Below are 21,389 nucleotides of genomic sequence, written 5' to 3' on the forward strand. Positions count from 1 at the left end.
CGATCAAGAATATGTACAGGTGATCACTAAGGTGTGCGCTTACTACATATCGCAAGTAATCTGAATGATCAAGGTTTATGGCAAAGAGTTCAATGTGCAGGTATTTTGGTACCTTTGTTACGTTTGAGAAACAATTTGCTTCGAGGGTTCTGTTCAATTTCATTTTGGGGGAAGAAACATTTAGTAGGTCGGTATTCGGGTAGCCTGCCAGTGCTAATTTGAAGCCAGTATCGTTAACCGAACTTACATTATTGCCGAGAACACAAATAAAACAGGGAACACTTCTTGCTGGGGCCGCGAAAGGACACCAAAAAACAATAGTATTGCATTGTGCACTGAACAATTCATAATCATCTGCATTACAAATTGTAATGCTCTATGACATGGGAAGTCAGCTTATTCTTCACCAGTGGCACCACACCGCCTCCTAATCGTGAACAACGCTTTAAAAATTAGGATGTTTAACGGACGGCTTAACGGCGTGTTCAATACCGTGCTGTCCAGTGAGGCAATTAAAAATTAGGATGTTTAACGGACGGCTTAACGGCGTGTTCAATACCGTGCTGTCCAGTGAGGCAATTTCATAGAAAAGAACATCTTGTAGTGTTTCGTACTCTTAGTGACTGTTCGCGGTTGAATCATTTTTCTAACGAGATCACATTTCCCTTTTTTTGAATACCTTTTCATTGTCAAAATCATTGGTTTAATTATGTCAAAAATAACACAACGGCCATCTGTCTTGTTTCTGTTTTTCATCAAATGACAACTATTTGATACTGACGGGGATTTACAGTGTGAATTCCGAAAAATAAAATTAAAACAAAGGAACGCGCAGTCCTGAAAACTTCCAGATTAAGTAATTACAAAGACACCATGGTAGAATTGTAGCTTGTAGTCCAAAAATTTGTGTTTAAACACGAAGTCCTGTGTCATAGCATTTTCGGACCATTTGCAAACGTTCCTAGGCGTGCTCAAAAGAAAGCGTCACCGAAAATTCTTTTGTCCACTGCCTCGATAGAGAGAAAGATAAACGCAGTTGGAAAGGTAGGAAAGAGGCAAGCACTGCACCCATGAAAAAGTTTCTTCTTTGCGTTCTCTGAATTGTGCCCATTCCTTCCCCTGCACAAGGCAACAAAACGTTCCCTCTCGGCGGCCAGGTGTTCGGTGTGCAGCAAGTGCGATGGCAGCTAAATTTTCGGAATTATTGGCGGAAAGCATTTTTGCTCGGTTTTTGGGCGCGTCGTTTGTTGGAGAGACCACACTCGCACACTGTAAACAGGTTTGACCCTTTTAGGGAGTTTTGGCCTCGTTGCATAACTCAAGCCCTTAAGGGAGGACAAGATCCTCCCTTCGAACGGAGTTTTTTTTCACCTCCTTGTGTTTGGTGGTTTTATGGGGAATTATGGGAGTTTTTGAATTCTCCTTTAAACACCAACCCCTGAGCGGTTGCAGGAGTCTTTATGGGGAACGTTGGGAGTTTTTCATTCCTCTTTTGGACACCAGCACTATGGAACTTTTTATGAGGAGCTTTGGGAGCTTTTACAAGTTGACATGGGTATTTTATTTTGCTGCTTATGGGAATTTATAGGAGAAACGATGGGAGTCCTTACGTACATTTTCGGAAACGTTTGGCTTCTTAAGGGAGTGTTGAAGGAGACCTTTGGGAAATTATTTTGCCTCCTTGTAGGAGTGCTTAGGTGTAAACATGGGAGCAACTGTTCCCATATTTTGGGAGCTTTGCTTAAGGGAGCAATTATGGTTAATTTTGAGAGTTGAATTTTTGCTTTTTATGGGAATATATAAGAGAATGTTTGGGAGTTAATTTTTACAGCTTTAGGGAGCTGTTTTATTAAGGGAGTTTTAAAGAGATGTTTTGGGAGTGCATTTTAGCTCTTTATTAGAGCTTTTACAGGTAGGTCGGGAGTTTATTATGCACCTTTTGGGAATTTTACGAGGTTGAAGGGAGTTTTTTGTGTGTTTAGTAGATTGTGTCTAACGAGGTGCAAAAATTATGACAAAGCAATAAAATGTCTGGAAATTTATTACAGTTCCAGAATCAAATGTGCCAGCATGATATTACAATCAATGACTATTAGCATAATGCACAATCAATCATGCATGCCCTCCAACAAAGAGTGCATTTTCTGGATGGAAACTGAGTGAATCAAGTGACATGTGGCTCATATGTAATTGCACGTAAACTTGATGGCTGATAGCACTAAGGGCAAATAGTAGTAGTATAAACTTTATTTCTTTTAGTCGTTTGGGCGGTCGGTGCGTCCCTCAGTCCAGGGCTCCACTGGTCTCTGTGGTTTGCTGGGCTTGATCAAGAAGAGCTCTCTGGCTCTCTGCATCTTCACTAGCAAGCCAAACATTCCATTGTCTGTTACTTGGCACTTGCGTCGTAAGGGGCGAATTGGAATTTGGAGACTGTAGTTTATACATTCATGTTACGTGGGCAAGAGTTGGCAGCTCCCCGCACCAAGAACACATACTTTCATAGAATGCAGAGTGTATCTTACTGAGTATTTGTAGGCGTAGATATGTGTTAGTCTGTACACAGCACTAATCCCTGGCCTGTTCTCCCATAAGGTTGGGGTGCGGACGCCTGTATTTTTGTCTCTCTTTTGCCTGGTTTTCGAAGGTGTCACGTGGGTCAATGGGGGGTTCCTTGAAAGGACCGACTAGTGCTTGGATGCTTATTGCCCGAGCAGTCGGTCTGCCCTCTCATTTCCCTCGAGTCCAGAATGCGCCGGGCACCAAATTACCACCTGGTGCAATTCTGTGAGTTTTGCGTGGGACGGTACCCGTCATTAACGAACAGCATGCTGCCTTAGAGGTACACCATAGCCAATGCAGATGGTTTCTTTTGGGAGCTCTGCCATCCAGAGCTCAGAATATGCACATCAAACTTAGGCTACCCACTACATGGCCTGCCCAGCTCCACTTATTTTACTTAATGACAATTAGAATATCGGCTGTCCTCGTTTTCTCTCTAATCCATACCGCTATCTTCCCGTCTCTTAACGTTCAGAATATGCACGTCAAACTTAGGCTGTCCAGAGAGCCCACGATGCGGCCGTTAGGCTCGGCCTAACAGTCCCCACGTGAGAGCAGCCCGCAGCTCTGCCCTAGGGCAAAGCTTCTCAGGACCTTGTCATTAAAGTTCTTTGTCTGTCTGTCTGTCTGCACCTCGAAAGGCCAGTGCTATGGCTGCTGCATCCATGGTACAGGCTGAAGGGTTACGAATGGAGGTTGTTATCACTGTGAACCGATTGAAGGCCACTATTGTGAATTTGTCTGCTGCCACTTTACACGCATTTGTGTAGTATATGTCTGGATTTCTTTCATACTTCTTTAGTAAAGCCTTTGATTGCGCTTTCCTGCTTTGGTGGTGTTCCGTGCTCATATTCTTTGGGATTGGTGAAACTAGAATTTTCTCTCTTGTTTGTCTGGGTAGCGAAACTGTTTTTTCCCAGCCATACTGCGCTCTCAGGGCCACCTTTTGCAATAGGGCCTTTCCTTGTTTTGTCGAATTCAGACGTTCTGTCTGAGGCGTGACCACTGCTGTGGCATGTTCTTCATATGTGTTGTGAATACCAAGAGCCTCCAGATTTTTGGCACTTGTGTTTTTGGGAGCCCTAGCTGCCCTGATGATGGAGCTCACTTTAGACATGTTCTGCAGACTTTAGTTCTGCTGAACTACTACGTCAAACACTTGTCTTTGCTTCGTGTGTTGTCGACAAATTCGACTTCGCCCTGCCATCTGCTAGCCGCCTGGTTAGCTCAGATGGTAGAGCGGCTGCCCCGGAAAGGCGGTGGTCCCGGGTTCGAGTCCCGGACCAGGACGATTTTCTTCAACTCTGAGGCTTTTCAGGAACCCGTATGGGCTTCCTTTGTAGCAATTGCTATGAACGGGTGGATGTCTAATTTTCCCTTTATTAATTAAGAAAAAGAAATTGTATGCTGTAACTGCCTGAAATTTATTTCTAATGCACAAACTTCTGTGCATAGACAATTTGGTACAAGAAAGTGCTGGTACAGATTTCCCAGTGAAAATGCATGCATGCAGTTTTAAGCTTATTTCACAAAACTGATAAAATGAACATAATTGTGTGCACACACTGCATGCCTCCATTTAACACAGAAACAGGCTGGCTGTTTGCATTGTTCATGCTGCATAACAGTAATTTGCCGCCTTAGAAATAATGTTGCTGTGGCACAAATCGCTGTCACAACCTATATCGACACTTAGGGAATGGTTATCAAACACACCTCATGACGAAAATACAACACTCTTTGACCCGCCGAGGTTGCTATGTGTCCTTGGCGTTGTGCTTAGTATTAAGCACGAGGTCGCAGGATCAAATCCTGGCCACGGCGGCCGCATTTCGATGCGGTGGCGTGCAAGAACGCCCGCGTGCCGTGGCTGTGCACGGTAAAGAACCCCAGGAGATCAATATTAATCCGAAGTCGATCCCAACTGCATGCGGCGTGCCTCGTAATCAGATCGTGGTTCCGGCACGTAAAACGGGAGAAATTGAAAGAAACAAAACAATGTCTCTTTTTCGTGCGGCACTAGCTCCTTGAGTTTTCTTCAGCGGACCGACGGGTCTCAACACCGCAACATAAAAGGTGTGAGCATTATGTGCATTACGCAATGGGTCCGCGCCGTACTCACCACCGCAGCTGAATATATAAGGCCGCGTGAAACATGAGGCAACTGGGCAAGCGGTAATCCGAAACGCGCCGTTTCCAAAGCAGTCCACACCGTACGCGCTCCGATTTTGTGAGGACTGTGGGCGAGGTTTCACTAGCCGCTTTCATATCGTGGCGCAGTAGGGAATGCCCGAGCACGGCCGCGCGAACCACAAAAGTGTATTGTAGTACACAGATCACAAGGCGATGGCTACGCGGTGGCCGATCACCGCCGTGCTGCGCAGGGGGCAGGTATTCTTGTGAGGTTCCACATATTACACGCAACACTCTCCGACGGCCGCCGTAATTCTCTCGTAAGAACGCATATAGACACACGCGCAGAACTACGAAGCTAGAGCAAAACAGGTGCCGTCACCGGCGCCGACGACAGTGGCGCTTCGAGGGCTTTGCCTTCAGTATCACTTTTAGTTGATGGGAAAACAAACAGAAGCGACGACATTCTACGGCCGAAGCCGTCGAAGTCTTGCATGGTCGCGCTTCCGAAGTCAGGTCGTAAGGTCGACCGGTGGTTCTGGCAGCGCGACAGGACATTGTGATCAACGAGACGAACAAATCGTCTTTTATATCGCCCTAAATAAGCTGGCTTGCACTCTGGAAATGTATAAATTTGCAGAATTAAGAGAAAGAAAAGCAACCACTTGGACAATATATCTCTCCTTTCTCGTCTCCTTCTCACACATGTGTATACTAAAATAAAATAACGCATAAAATAAGAAACAGAGAACTCCGTTTACGCTAAAGGGAGGTCTCTATCTTCGAAACTCCCTCTTAATAAGGATGTAGAATTGAGGTTCTTTCTCCTTCTTTCACCCCCATTTTGCGAGGGAGCGAAATGGAGGACGCTGAACATTTCTGCACCACTGTAAGGGAGCACGGTTTTCAGGCACGTTGTCTCAAGGGAGGTGACATCCCTTAATATGCCCTTTTCGGCTCATTTGCGTTTACAGTGCAGGGTCACGTGGTGTCACTTACACTTCAGTGTCAACCAAAGATTGTAGTGGACAGAAAGGACAGCAGAGAGGTGTTCAGGACCTCGTCTGGTTTGCGCTGAAGCGTGCATAAAGCCATGCACCACCCCAGCCCATCAATCTGTCGTTGTGTACAAGTGAGGGATACAAGAGAGGCACAGGGGAGTACTGCGAACGATAGTGGAACTTCTGTTTGGCGAGCCTGGAGGGTGCGAACAGATGCGCATCGTATGCATAGCGAAGAAATACAAGACCATCCTTTTGTGTTCAAAACCATGTGGCCGACTTGCAAGTTCCTGGAAAGTGATTTTCCTCTAAGTGATGCGCTGCCACATGTCAGATACTGGTTTCCCTATTCATAATTGACCTGTGGCTGTCACCGGGAGCTGTGCAGGCTGATCCGGCTGAACAAGTTTTGAAGTGAGGGATGCTCACCGTAAAATTAATTATGTAGAACGAATGAGGAATGTAGAAGAAAGTAAACGGGTTGGGAGAGTTTTCGGATGTTTGTACAGTAAAAACGTCGATTCACTGTGGACGAAAAAAACTCGAAAGCTTACCAGGAAGTATGGGGCCTGTATGGTGAACAACACAGCAACAAAGGACATCAAGCGGAAAGAAGCTTGACTGGGCGAGTTCGTTTAACACACTTAAGAAAAAAATGAGGGGCGCTACAAAGTCGCCGACTAAAAGAACAACATGTACGACGAACAGGCGGTGTAGAAGGACAGGGCCTGTCCGTCGTACTAGTTATTTTTTATTCCGCGTCTTTGTAGCGCTCAATTCTTTTCATTAAGCGGAAAGTCAGAGACGCTGAGATAATCTCACGGGTGGCGGGAATCGAAAAGAAACCTGAGTAACTACAGTTGAAGAGGATAAACCGAAATCAGGAAAGAAACAATTTAGGAGCGCTCAAAGGGAAGCTCATTACTTTTCGAAGCGAGATCAGGTTGCCTTAGAACACGCACCTATAGACCTTTTCATCAGGCGAGGAGGATATGGCGCGCGGAGAGTCTTTCCTCCTCTCTGACTTGTGCGATCCGGCGCGGCGCTGCTTGAAAGTATTGCTGCCGCGTGCTGCGGAACGATTTCGAGGTGTTTTAAATCGTACTTTGTAAAATTTACGCCATGTCCGTTCATACGAGGTCGTCAGGGAAGCCTTTCGGTGTATCGGGAACTACAGTAGGCGCAAATGTGTCTTGGGGGTGCAAAAATGTGACGCGCTTTATCAGCCGCGGTGTACGCACATTATCAGTCGCGGTGTGTGTACGTGTTGTGAACTACTTTGCTTATACCGGTTTTAATTCAACAAAGAAAACCGGTGTCTCTGTATTACCAGCATTAAATGATAACTCAGCTCACTGTCTGATGGCTTGGCGTAGGGAGTAAAACAAAACATAAGAGCACATGCTCGTACACGGCCAACCTAAGGCAACCAGGAAACATCTTAAGCGTCAGACGCTATCAAATATTTGTGATGCACCGGCATCGTTCTCGCACATTTCAAGTCTAGTAGGCTTGAAATTACTATATGGCTACGCTATCCTTCCAGCATGAGGCCGATGGCGGTGCTCAACACAGCGATCACTGCGGTTGGTGAACCAGCACGATACATACATGAGCTGTGCGCTTCGGCATTGCTTTTTTAGCCTCTATACAGCCATAATATATGAGAGGGATCGCATAAAAAGAATGCGATGGCTATTTTTGTGGACAAAATTTCCGTAATACGTGTGAGTGCGTCGTAGAGAACGGAACGAACACAACCGAAAAAAAAATTCGGTTATCATCCTTTTTCTCGAAAAAGCAAGAGAAAACGAGTTAACGCCGCAATACAACCTTGCATAGCCACGCCGCACGACGTTTATAGATATATAACCGCTGATGCCATATGCTTGGACCATGTGGTACATAGAACAAAGATATATGTAATCCAGCGCCTACCCCTGCTTAGGACGCTCGCGCTGTTCGTAAACTGTCGCTTTGCTGGACAAACTTAGTTCAGACTGTAAGGTATGCTGCTATTTCTTGCCAAAACTATTTTATTCATGGGTGGGAACCTCATTCACCCAACCAAGTAGTCACGCAATGTAACCTGCAGCGAACAGTTTGAACGCTTGTCAAACTATAACATCACAGCTCCTATCGTAGCAGAACGGTACCCATGCTGTTACGATCGTCGCGTATGTTTCATGGCTCCTAAACCGCAGCTTAGAAATAGAGGATAATACTGCAATAAGGTCACATTAGTGAATGAAACATTCAGAAATGCACAGTTGATCTCCGAGGCTGATTGTAGGCGCAAATATGCGCGCACACATCGCACTGTGTGTTCCGTCCACCTAACGCTAGCAGAAACTCCGGCCATGACGCCTTAAACCACACCATCACGTCTCACAGAACCGTTTACCAAGTAGAAGACGCACGTAATACTAAACAAACCTCACGACCGCGAAAACAAACGCCAGAATCTACCGACGAGCGTATACCTGCTATGCAAAACTCCGCTTTCACCCAAGCCAGTATGGCGCTGCTCATAGGCGGCGCCACTGCGTTCACAATATGGCGGCGCATACGAAAAAACTGTCTATATAGTGAGATATAAGAAGGAACAAGAATCATGTGCTTGCGTCGGTAAAGCTACGGAAACTATGGAGCATGCTTTATTAGAATGCGAATATATGTGCCAAGCGGTCGATTTAAGAATCACTGGCTTCTTGGAAGCCCTTGGATTCAGCGAGAGCAGGCGGAAGGTGAACATGTCCGCAATAGAGACTATTAAGAGGCGATTAAATGATTGGTGGAAAAAAAGTATAGAAACGAGAAAAAGCGGAGGCGTACAAAACAAAGTTCACAATAGGAGTTCAGAAACATTGAATATGGAAATTTATTGTGTTTTTTTCTTTTCTTTTTTTTAAACATAGGTACAACATTAGGCAATAGAATAATAAGAGTTTGGTGGGGCAACCCACCGCCCCGTCCTAAATGGTATGCTCATAACATGCATCCATCCATTCATCCGGATTGGGTTCGGTAATACAGTCTTAAACAGTTGTCATCAGCATCTTCCATGGCGTTAGACTGTAAAGTCAAAGCTTCTGACAACGATTCCGGAAGGCCGAGCTCAAAATCAAGAGCATTCCCACAAGTTCCTCTCTTCAGTTGTGTGTTGGGCGTCTTCCATTTCTTTTACGAATTTCGTGCTGCCAAGTTGGGGGTGCGGTCTTTAGTCGAGTATGCACGGTAGTTGTTGGTGTAGATACGACAGTTCATACCATTTCTAAAAAAAAATGAATGAAAAAGGAGTCGTCCTCAATCGCACAGCTGCTGTCCTTATTCGATAAACTTACCATGTACTTGGGTTTCTATTTATTTCAACAAGCCCATGATTTGCTTCTGCTTTCTTTACTATGTCCTCTATAATCTATATTTGTGCAATATTTACTAATCACACTCAAACAAAGTACTCTCTCAAGAAGACCTGTAAGTGTAAAGAAAAATAAATATGCGGTGTGATTTCAGAATTGCAACTTACTCTTGTTAGCTTACTGAAAGAAAGCTTGGCTAAAATATATTCGCTAATCATGAAAGATTGTTTTATTCTTTGAGTATTTAAGCGTTTTGCTTTTGCGTCAAATATTTATCTCTCAAAAATAATCCACAAGCTTTGGCGACAGAGTTGGTTTTCCAATATGTGAACGACAGAGCTGAGAGGCTGCATATTTAAGGTAATAAAGCATACTTGAGAAATTGCCGTCGCTAACTGTCGCAAAGCACGTGGTGAGCAAGGGTGAAGCCACCTGGATTTTAATTGTTTAAGAAGACTGACCGTTTTTTAGGTGAGGCTCCGGTTAAGAAGAGCAAGAACGGAAACATCGGCCTAACTCTTGCTGATCACAAAACAATTAAAAAATTAAGAAAGTGATTATTCGCACCATGCGGAGATGATAACTGGCAGTGAGTCTGCTCTTCGTTTTTTTTTTTTTCTAAACAAGATCTTGTGAACAACACTGCCCCGAACGGGCATCTTTATATGACCAAGTATGCAATATAGGCTGCACTGGGCTATTTAGCGGTTCTGCCTTGCTGCTACATCGATGAAAGAAATATGGTCGGGGGGGTTACGAACAAGAACGAGCTTTTATTCGGATCAACCGACATGAGGCGGTCGTCCGACGCCAGCCTTAAAAAATCCCGACACATCCCGGCTAGCCCCTGCTGCGAGCTACGTAGCTAGTGACGTGTCAAGATCGGCTTTTGCAACTTCGCCCACGCTTGCCCCAACTTTTTTTTTTTATTGTGAGCACCGTATCGTCTCCCACCGGAGGCGATTGCTTAATTAATGAAGACTAATTTTGTAATCAGGCAGAATGCGAAAGAAATAACCTGAGTACCTCAATGCGACGGCAAGCATTACCTTGGTTCTGTGCAGCTACGTGGCGTTTGGGTATCTTTAAATCTTCGTGCATGATATTTGGGGCACCCTGTATATGAAGAGCTGAAAATAGCATGTCAGTAAAATTTTAAGAGGAAGGTATTAGCTCGGGCCTAGCTCTGATGCCGCCTAATAAAATACACGTAAAAAGGTTGAAATGCTATTCTGAGATAACCGCTGGGCCGCTTTTAACGAAAGTTCTCGAATTTGAGACTGAAAGTAATATTCTAGTCAATGCCGGAAACGGAAAATTCTTCTTTTCTAGAAATTGCCGGAAATCGATAAGTCTGAAAAAACGAACAAACCTAGAAGCACGAAGTTTACAAATCTGTAAGTATGTGCAAAGTACAAAAATCACCGTTCTATACACTGCATCTGTTAGAACACCCAAAGCGGACGATTTTACTGCATCAATTTGTATTTTACGTGAATTCGTTCCAATTAAATATTAAAACGAAATTCTGTGCATTTAGGTGCCAAAACCTTCATAACGCACACCGTAGCGGGGGTCTCCCGATTAGTTTTACCAACTGGGTGTCTGCCTGTTTTGCTTGTGTTTTCATACATGCAGACACCACGCTCGCTACCTTTTTTTTGTCAGAATGCTATACGTCATGCTGATAACTCGCTTGCATCGTTTGTGACCCGCAGGTACGGGACGCGCAGCATTCAAGATAGGAATGACCCGCAAATATGCGTGACGGTTATTTTGCTCTGGGAGAAAGGCACGTCTCGGAATGTGTAAACATTTTTTTTAACTGTGTTTAAGGCGTCTACCAAGTTGACATTTCCAAATTCCCTGAGTTTTCCAGGTTTTCCCTGAGCGCCTTTGCAAACTTCCCTGAATGAAACAGAACTTCTTCTTTATGTCAAGACGGGCTGACCCAATGTTGCCCGATGATGTCACTCTTTAGTAACATGTTAAAAAAATGACTTACTCCAGTTTGAATAGTAAGGAGTAATATTTATTTTGTTCAAAAAGAAAACAGAAGGAAGGTGTTAGTAAATGGCACAGCGAGCAATATATATTCGAAAAGAAAATGGTAAGACTCATTCCAAATCGATTCGAATGTTTTCAAATAGAAATGAAAAGGAGATGAATACATAAGTAAATACTTTCGAATACGAATGATTTCTATCAACTGATAGCAAGCTCATCGGTATGGGGCCTGAACTTTGTCACAACTAAGATTCTCTCTCAGCAGCTGGAAAGTTGCAAGCTCAGCTTTCCTTACATACTCTCAGCCCCTACACAGCACCTCAGCGTTGCGTGCCACTGCTTGAAAGAGTTCATTTTGGTTTGGATGAGGGACACCTGCACTTCGGCGTCAGCCCAAACTTTGTTTTTTTGAGCTCAAACTCCTTCAAAGAGGCGGCGGCACGCTTCCTTTCCCGTTCATTCCTTAATGCGACAGTCCTTTTTGTTCCTCGTTCCGCCGTACGATCACTCTAAGGACCATATGAGGCATCCCCTTGGCCACTTGTAGAGTTACCGTTCTATTTTTGGGACTCCCTAGTATGCAGTGAAAACGTCCTAAATATCGGACAGTCCGGAAAAAATGAATGCATCCCTTTAACTACCTTTATGGGCGCAAACTACCAAAGGCACGTCCGAAAATGCCCCGAAGGCCTGCCAGTACACTTATTAGGCATATCGGTGCTCGTACTTTGACAGTATACGGGTGCGGACGCGTGTATAATTAAGGAATACACAGTGTGTCCCGTGACAATTGCCCTTTCCCACGCTCGTTAAGCTTCACTGCAATACTTACCGTTTGCTTCAGCGCATAGCACTTTTGTATTAAGGCGAAGCTGACTTTCAAAAACGCGTTCTGCTTATTAAGTTTCTCATCCAATCGCGAGAATTAGAAAGGCGGAGTCGGTGCCATTCCTGACAGCGGCGAATTCTTTCAATTAAAAACATGGCACCGCACGGCAAGAAGCTTAACAGTGAACGTAGAAGCACCTAGGCCTGTCATTGCCGCGATGGCGGCTACGGCAGCCAGCGCGTCTGCGTATGAGAGCGCCGGTCCGAAGCTGTGAGATGATCAAAATGGCGGCGGTGGTGGCTTTGATTAATGCCGTTTCGGACCTGCAGTCACGGCAGAAAGTCCGAAATATCGGACGGCGAGGTGTTCTTGCGTCTTAAATTTCAGACGTTCTCATACATTGACGCTACGGGGCACGTGGTGGCGCAGCGAAGCCGCGCGAATTATTGGGCGCAAGTCCGAAATATCGGGCGTCTGGTAAATCGGTCGTTAACTCTACTCTGGCAACTCCTCGGCCCGACGACAAGGCGTCAATGACGATTCGTTGCGATTCCTCTGACTGGAGACACCACTGACGCGACTTGCGTTCCCTTGCAATATAATTAGAGCTAATTTTCCCTGATAGAAGCACAAATTCCCTGAGTTCTTTCCCCGAGCCTTTCCAGACTATTACCCGCCGTGGTTGCTCAGTGGCTACGGTGTTGGGCTGCTGAGCACGAGGTCGCGGGATCGAATCCCGGCCACGGCGGCCGCATTTCGATGGGGGCGAAATGCGAAAACACCCGTGGACTTTGATTTAGGTGCACGTTAAAGAACCTCAGGGGGTCGAAATTTCTGGAGTCCTCCACTACGGCTTGCCTCATAATCACAAAGTGGTTTTGGCACGTAAAACCCCATAATTTTTTTTTTATTTCCAGACTATTCAAACTCCCTGAGAATTCCCGGTTTTCCCGGTTGGTAGACACCCTGTCAGTGTTCTAATAAGTTATTGTCGTAGGCTGTGCCAATTCCTCGTCCGGTTCTCTTGTTTTTGGGTCTGTTTAATGTCGCCGCCCGTAACTTTCGACGCCCTGCACTGAAGTCGATGAACGCGTCACTACACAGCCGGTCGGTGTCACACAATGCGGCCTGCGCACGTGACACGCGAATCGCCGGCCGCTCCGCCGAGGGGCGCGACCGTAGCGCCATCCCCCGCCGCGAAGCGACGATAGCCGCACCTCGTAAGGAGAGGGGGAAAGTGGGAAGGGAGAACGCCGCGCCGTTATACGCTTCGAGCTAAAGGGCGTGGCACTCAGTGTAGCGGCTCGCTGAGCCAGGGCTAACGACCGCCAATCACAAACAACGCAAAGTTGAGTGAGAGAGGAAAAAAGAAAATATGTATACGCTTCCTGCTCAGCACAGCAGTAGCGAGGGGCAGCCGGCCGATTGCGTGCACATCTACTTACTTTCTCGTCGCTGGATACACTGTGGCGCCAGATACGGGGCAGCGAGCGAGCATGTACACGCGCGCAAGGTATTATAACGCCGCCGCTCAGCGGGGCGGCAGGTTTTCTGTAATTAGGTGGGGCCTCCTCCCTCACGCATTTAGCTGGTTGCTTCGCAGCGCGACAGAATCAGCGGTGCAGTTAGTGCAGCTGTTTGTCAACGGGAATTGAGAGTGGGCGCGGGTGGAGTACACTCTAGAGACGGCGAGCAGGAAACGGAGAGCTAGTTGACTTTCCGAGAAGGCTATATTTAAAAAAAAAATTGAGTGACTTTAAGGGGACGCAAAACGGAAAAGTGAACTGAGCTGTATGAGTAAACTACATTTCTTCAATACCGGTAAGGGGAGGGCAAGGGGGGGGAGCCACCGTTAGAGGATGATTGGTATAAATCAAGAAAGCTTCCAATTCGAAAGACGAGTGGCGCCGCCGCCGTGAAGTTCCCGAACCAGATCGACGTGACGTCATGGATTTTGGTGGCGCGCTGCGAGTCCAGTCAATTGTTTATATAGTGCGCTGTATTTCAAAGGAACCAGAGACTGAACTTAGCAGGTTTTTGAGAACCTTAATTTACTCTGCGGCAAGGGTGCAACTGCACGAAAATACTTTGAAATGTATGACGTCACACTGACGTACTCTGACTGCAGTATCGGAGCGAAATTCAAATATATGGAACTCTGGCCTTCATTTTTCTTTTCTAATAAGCGGCCTATTACCGTGATATTACCGAATATAGACTTTTGAAAAAAAAAACTAGCCTTTTAATTTCAAAGCAAGAAAAAATTATGCCTAAATAAGCCACATGAAAACAAAATAGAAAATCATGGCCCAAGTGGAGAGTACAGAAGGTTAACCAGCCAACCTGAAACGTGCGGCCCCGGTGCTTATAACTGGGTTAATCCCGACGGTTCATTAAACGACGGCTTGTTAGGCTTCCGGATTTATGAGGGTGTCCTAAAGGGCCCTAAGGGGGTTCCTTTATATAAGAAAGGGTGTAAATGTGTCTATAACGGAACCCTTAAGGGTGTCGATTATAGACACATTTACACCCTCTTTTCACTTTTAAGGGGGATAATTATTTTACAGTGTAGAGAAGCCCGCACAGCCCGCGCGCACGGTATCGTAGATCAGGTCATTCGAGCTTCAGAGCCTCGGCACAGTGAAATGGTAAAAGAAGCGGTAGCGCAGAACGTTCGCCTCAGCAAAAGGACACGCGCTCACCGCATGCTATAGCACTCGTCGCGCAAGCGTTATAATTGCAATGTCGATCGCGAGCGCTCGCGCATATACCCTTGCGCACGGTCCCCAGATGTTTTCCATTAAGTTTCGCCGACCGCCGTTTTCCTTGCTTTCGCGAAGGACAGCTTCTCTATACCTCCGCGTGACACAGGGCGTCCATATTGAAGTTCATTTTACGAAGTTCAATGAATGCGACATAAAGATTGATTGCTTGATTTTATTTATTTATTTATTTATTGAATGCCGAGTCCTCACAGTGTCCTTTCGAATAAGATCACACGCGTACACACAAGCAGCTACTGCATAAATAGATTATTTGGCAAAAGTACTTCTTTCTTTAAAGTCATCTCTCTACATAGGATGAATTGTGCACGTGTTGTGTGCCTTTCTCACGCTGTTGTGCTTTCTTTCTCCTTCTCCTTGTTTTTTTTTTTTGGCTCTGAATTCAGAGACTTCCGACCGCGCCAGCGCTCGGAAGTCTCTGAATCCCCCCCCCCCCCCTTTTTTTTTTCTTTCTGGCTACCGGACGTACTCATCAATAGACATCCGCACGCCAAGTAAGTTTCATCCTAGAGTTACTGTATATGCTACCGTAGGTAGCAGAGTTGCGCGTAGGTCCGCCCTCTTGCCTGAGAAGCAACCAAGTCTATGCGGCGAAGCCGCACTCCGTTTTTGCAGGCGACATGCCTAGCTCATCGTCGATCGACCGTGGGCGCTTTTGCATCGCTTGTGCACCGCTTTTCCGCCTAATCGCAAACAAAGCGCATCGAAACAGCTGACTGGATTAGATTGTGAAGAAAAAGGCGCTGCCTTTTTTTAGCGCGCGGCATAAGATGCAGCGCGTATATTAGTTTTTTTTTTGGATTTGCATTCACCGGCGCACTTCCTCCGCCCTAATAACGTATGGGCACTCGCGTATCTAGAATAGACTGTATGTTCTATATACGTCGATCAGATGCAGCATTCGTGAACCGTGACGGTAACGATTAGATCGCACCGAATAAACTTAAGGAATATATGGTGATGTTATTTTATAGATTCCGGAAATCCTACAAAAAGTTTCGTGCGAAAAAGTTACTTCACAAGGTAGTATAAAATTCGAAATAACATAGCGTTTTAAAAACTGGAGAAACTTTAGTAATTGAGGTAAACAATCAGATACTTTAATAACTTTCCTTCGCTTGAATACTGCTTGGCACTCAGGTTTTGTTTCAACAGTGATAGCTACGCTACTAAGAGCAGTGCAGTGCTCTTTGTAAACAGTAACAAAAAGCACCGAGCCGCAACTTCCTCTTTTTTTGGCAATAAAATCACAATGCGAATTTCAGAGAAAAACAAAAACACTAGTATATGCGCGTGCAAATATTTTGATATAGTGAGCTTTATCAAGTGGTGCTCTTTTACAAAGGGAACTGTGGTAAATATCATGAGGCCCATACTTGCTTATGTGCCATAGCTCTCAACATGTAGCCAGTCTAAAATATTACTGGTGAGTCAATGACCAACCATTGATATTTCGACTCTGGTACCCCATTAGATCTTGTGTAGGAACATATCCATCTACCAGCAAGCAATGGATATCAGCTACACCTGCAAGTGTGATTTCATTATGTGCCTTTTCACTGCAGAGATTCCAAAAGTAGCCTTCTGTGGGAGTGTAGCGAAAGTTTTTCGCACAGGATTGGCCTAGCTACATCATAGAGAATAATTCAAAACACAGTTAGGCACTTGCCGTATGTTAAATGACGACATTCATTCCTCTTGCATCCTGCTTCACATAAGCTGTAGTAGATTAAATATCTTTACTTAGTAGTAACCTCTTTCATATTCAGAAACAACCCAAGTTGTGCATAATCATGAAAATGTGAGCTGGCTTTTTTACGACACTTCTGTGAAAGCAGCGTGCTGCATCACATGCAGAAAACTGGTAATCCCAGCTAAATCTTCAGTATAACTCTACGTGCTTCCATTATTTAAAAATAATCCAGACTTGCAGTAGCTTTTAATATTCCAGCTGTGAATTTTTTAGCACAGCCCAAAAAGCATGTAGCTGTTGGTCAAGCGATTTCATCTCATACACACTTGACGCAATAGGCATTTGACTGAAAATTTGTTTGTTCAGGTGTCTTTACCTGAACATCCTTCACTAGTTTTACAAAGGAAGAAAAACAATTACTGCAGTCAGGTGTCACGAGGCAGGCCGACGAAACAAACGTGAGATGCGCTGCGCACGTTGCGTTGTTGCTACGCAGCTAGCACGCACATGGACAGCGAACGGCAAGATCGGCCGGATTGGATTTGAATTTGACTAGTGATAACTTGTGTCAATCCAGTTCGCTGCAGCGGCGGCGTCGGGAAATACAAAAATTGGCCCGAACATCTGCTTCTCCGCAATGCACGGTTGCTTGGCTACCACGTGATGACGTTCTGCCAATAGAGGCGCTAGCGGCGTGATAAAACAAACGCGCAACTCTGCTACCTGCGGTAGCACATACAGTAACTATTTCATCCTAGACGCCAGCGCTCGTTTCTCCCCTGGCGGAACACTTCACCTCCAACGGGTGTAGGTTTCCGCCGCTTACCTTCACGGTCGCCCCCGCGTTCAGTTCGCGCTGCGCGCGAAACGTCTCATGTTTGCGACGGCGCCTCTTCGGATGACCAGAAATTATTATTGCTTTGTTAACTGTCACGACAGCAATGTAAACACGAAATGGTTGATGCCACCAGTGTAATTCTGCCGATTCACAAAATAATGGTACGGAAAAAGCAGACGACATACATTGCTTACTGCGGTGCGCCGAACAAAGTAAGCAACAGGCAAACGAAGCGAGCTCGTTCATTGATTGCTCTGAGTGTATGACGGTATTTATATGTAACACACATGAATTTCATGATTACACGGTGTATAATCCTTTTATTCGTATAAAAAACCTTCATTTGTTCGACGAGCGCTTGTCCTGTCTTCCTTCTCGTGTTTAGTTTCTGTATTCGCTGCCCAAGAATGGAAACCACTTTTGTTGCATGCGCTAGCAGTGGCCGAAGTTCACGCGTGCCGAGAAATTGAATATGTGCACGATGCACTGTACATGACCGGAGTTCATTCCCGCATCACCACGGCACCAATCGATAGAGTTACTGGACGATATACGCCCGCGTCTTGGGTCGCGCCGGCATTGCTGAAGCAGAAAGGATTACTAATACTTTCAACTTCCGTCGGTGAAGCAACCCTGCTGTGCCGCTTGTGGCTGGGAGTAGCATTCACAAACTCATATTCCTTTCGTTTGGGAATGGCCGAGAGCCCGATGTGCGATTACTGTGGGTGCGAGGAGACCATCGAGCACCTATTGTGTACTTGCCCCCACTATGATGTACAACGCCTCTCTCTGCAGGAAACTTTACACCGACTAGACTTACGACCTTTCACCGAGTCAAAGATACTCGGACCGTGGCCACACCCGTCACTGGCACGAAAAGCGAATCGTGCATTACTGCAATACTTGAGGTACACCGGTTTAAGAGACTGTTTATAGTGTCCCTGTGCTTAGTGTCCCTCCCACACGTACTCTGTGCTTACTCTCTCCCTTTCTTCTTTCTATTCCTCTTTCCCCCACCCCCAGTGTAGGGTAGCAAACCGGATACTCTTCTGGTTGACCTCCCTACCTTTCCTGTCCTTGCTTTCTCTCTCTCTCAACTTCCGTCTCTTGGACACTGTTAAAAATGGCCAAACTATTTACATTGCTGCCTCTATTGTATATTGTAGGCGACGTACTAGTTAAAGTTGTGTGCGCATGTCGTACTTGTGCTATGCAGCGATATATTTTGTTTATTTCCGCACATTGTCGATGGAAGTCCGTTGTCGCCATCAGAGACAACACGGATTTGCAGCAAACATATTGTGGGAAACTGCAAAAATGACTTTAGCTCGCATGTGCCGCATCGTATGTGCCGACGATTTTTCTGGTGGCACATACGATGTCGCTTCCAATTACCTGCTTAGCGTCACTTACATGGCTAAGCAGACGCTGCCCTTTCGCCGCATTGCAGCCATGAAAATAATCGTCAAGCGTACGAATCTTCTTAAAGGCAAATAGAAGCGTGTACGCCGTCCTTCGAATAAAACGTCTACGCACGCAGGCACATGCCACGAGCGGTACGAAACGTGCCCAAACACGCGCAGCGCGAGAGGCCATCAAGGCGGTGCCAGTGCGTTCCATTGAGCGGCCGTGGCGGTGCGAACGAGAGATGGGAGAGGCGTACGTACCACCCGCTAGTGTAATTTTGCCCCGCATGCGGCGCTCTCAACGCCGGCGCAGTAAAACCCCTTAAACTTCGTAAAGTAGTGCCACGCTTTGAAGAATGCCACCTCCTCCTCGCGTGTTCTGGCCGAGGCCGACAACGCGTCGCTATTGGCCTAATAGAATCACGTGGGCCCTCGCGCCGTGCATTAGCGCCATTTTTGCTCTAGAAGCATCTACGGAGTGGCGAGGGGCGCATGTTGGCGCCGTTGCTACGCTCGAGCAGTGTAGGTGGCGCCACGGTCATGGAGGGAGCGTGAAAGAGAGGAGCAATGAGGAGGAGTGAATGCGGAGGAGGAGTGTGTCGCTACTTTACGAAGTTTAAGGGGTTTTACGGCGCAGCAGCGCCGCTCGCGGTGCCGTTCTTGTCTGTACGCATGGTGCATTCGTGGCCCGAACGCGGTCTCTAGCCGCAACAATACCTTTGCACGAGAAGACCACCTACTGGAAATCACGTGTTTCAATAACTTCACTGGGCGTCGCAACACGTGACATTCGGGTGGTCGCGCGCGGCTCGGAATGCTACAGGTCACGCAGCCATCCGCACTTTTTTGCGGCAGTTGGGGAAACAAAAGATCGCTCATTGTTTTCTGCTAATCCCGTCTTTTAACTGGCGTCGCGTAGAATAGGGGCAAGCACAGTACTCTGCCAACTACATCGCACCTCACCGCATGGGAAAAAGTTTCTCCATATCGTCGTACGAGCATGGGAACTATAGGACGAGGCGAGGGCAAGTTCTGTGTGCACTTCAAGAACGCTTCCACAGTCACATGTGAACAAAACTCAGCACCCAGGAAATTTCTTGAATCTTACTTTATGTGCAATTCTCCGGGGCAAAATAGTCTAACCTTATGGCTAGCTGGCATACAGTCATTACGTACCGTCCTCGGTGCTTTCTTTTTTTTTTTCTTTTTCTCCCAGCAGCAGCAGTTCAGTGAGCCGCCTTAGGACCGCGTTGAAGGCCTGGTTGCAGACACGTGAGCTTGAAGGAATGCGTCGTAGGCGTGGCGACTACACTGAGCCAAACAAATCCGGACAAAGAATCCGTCCGCATTTTCCCCGCTTTGTGATGTTTAGTGGCGCCACATTTGACAGACGTTGTAACCGACGTGAAACAGCTTCGTATATTTTTGCAGAGATGGCGCCACTAGCAGAAAAACGCCAGTGAGATTTATAATTTATTGGAAATCCTTTGTTTCAAGCATTCCTCAGTAAAACTCGCGAACGCTAGTAATTACAAGACGTTGTATGGCTTTACAATTGTGCAAGACTCGTTGTGAATTAACATGTACATTAAAAAGAATATCAATTTGCATGGACCTGGCCAGCAGAAAATATAGCTAAATTCACTGCTCCCTTACAGATTCCTTAATCACCATAAAACAATTTTCTATCTATTCATAGATAGAACAAATTCAAAATAAAACAAATCTATTCATAGAAACTTTGTATAACATTTTTAAAGGTGCAGCAAACTTTATTTTCTTATGTTTAACAGTTTTGCCGGAAACGCAGTGCAGCGGAGGCTAATACAGCAAAAAAGCTGTGTTTTGTTCACACTGTTTTGATTGCCGTCAGGGAGCGCTTGAGGATAGGCGGTAATACTAGGTGCCATTGGAAAGCACAGAAAGTAAGCTTTCTAATGCAAGGTAATTCACGTCCGTCCAATGAGCGCAGAAAGCACAGTGCGTCCGCAAGGAATGATTAAAATGCGGATAAGCGTGCCGCCGGAGTGGGACCGTCAAGAATTGTGTGCATAGCTGCCTCGACACTTATTTTAATTTTTTTACAATCTATTCTTATCGGCATGAAGCCACCTCAAGTACGCCGCAACATTCCGCGGAAACCATATCCTTCGTACCTTTCTGTTAATTTTCTCATGTCTTTCGTAACCCTTTACTCCCACCTAGTACAGCGTAGCCAACTGAAGATATCCTCTGGCTAAGCTTCAGTTCTCTTGGTTGGCGTTTATCTGTCTCTCCACACAATTGCCGTATTTCCCCTCGTGTCTCGACTCGGCGCTATGAGCAAGTGTGATTAACACTTCCAAGATCCTGCAACTAGTTCAGTGGAACGCAATCGAAGCCGGTGGGGGGCCTTCCCGCCCATCGAAGCTGCAACAGAGCGACGGTGGTCGAATCGTGACCATGCAGGCCACGGCACCGGCGTCCGCAGATCGTCACGCCGCTTCCTGGTACCCACACACGCCCGCTAGCTCGTCTGCTTGGAACGACCACATTTCGAGCAGACGAGAGGCAACGACCATGCCGGCGCGGATGCGCTTGGCCTGGTACGTGTGTCATCGATCCAGGTCTCCCGACTGCAGCAAGTTTACTTCGCCCTCCCCTCGCACACACTCTCTTTCATCCGTACCACAACTCCGCACGAGCTGCGGCCCATAGTGGCTTTCTTTTTTCAACCCTTCTCCCTTCCCCATTTCCCTAACGTCTCATCTGCAAACCACCCCCACCCACATAGCTTCT

At 46.2% G+C, this 21,389-nt stretch overlaps 1 protein-coding gene and 1 non-coding gene across 3 annotated transcripts in view; one reads left to right on the forward strand and one right to left on the reverse strand.

Annotated features, from left to right (window-relative positions):
* LOC135919255 (BTB/POZ domain-containing protein 3-like) overlaps positions 1 to 21,389 on the reverse strand; it is a 66,016-nt gene that overhangs the window by 20,531 nt on the left and 24,096 nt on the right. The window lies entirely within an intron of this gene.
* TRNAS-GGA (transfer RNA serine (anticodon GGA)) lies at positions 3,776 to 3,850 on the forward strand. The gene has a single exon. It is a non-coding gene; the product is annotated as a tRNA-Ser (tRNA).

This window comes from Dermacentor albipictus, chromosome 7 (assembly GCF_038994185.2).
Source record: "Dermacentor albipictus isolate Rhodes 1998 colony chromosome 7, USDA_Dalb.pri_finalv2, whole genome shotgun sequence".
Lineage (NCBI taxonomy): Eukaryota > Metazoa > Arthropoda > Arachnida > Ixodida > Ixodidae > Dermacentor > Dermacentor albipictus.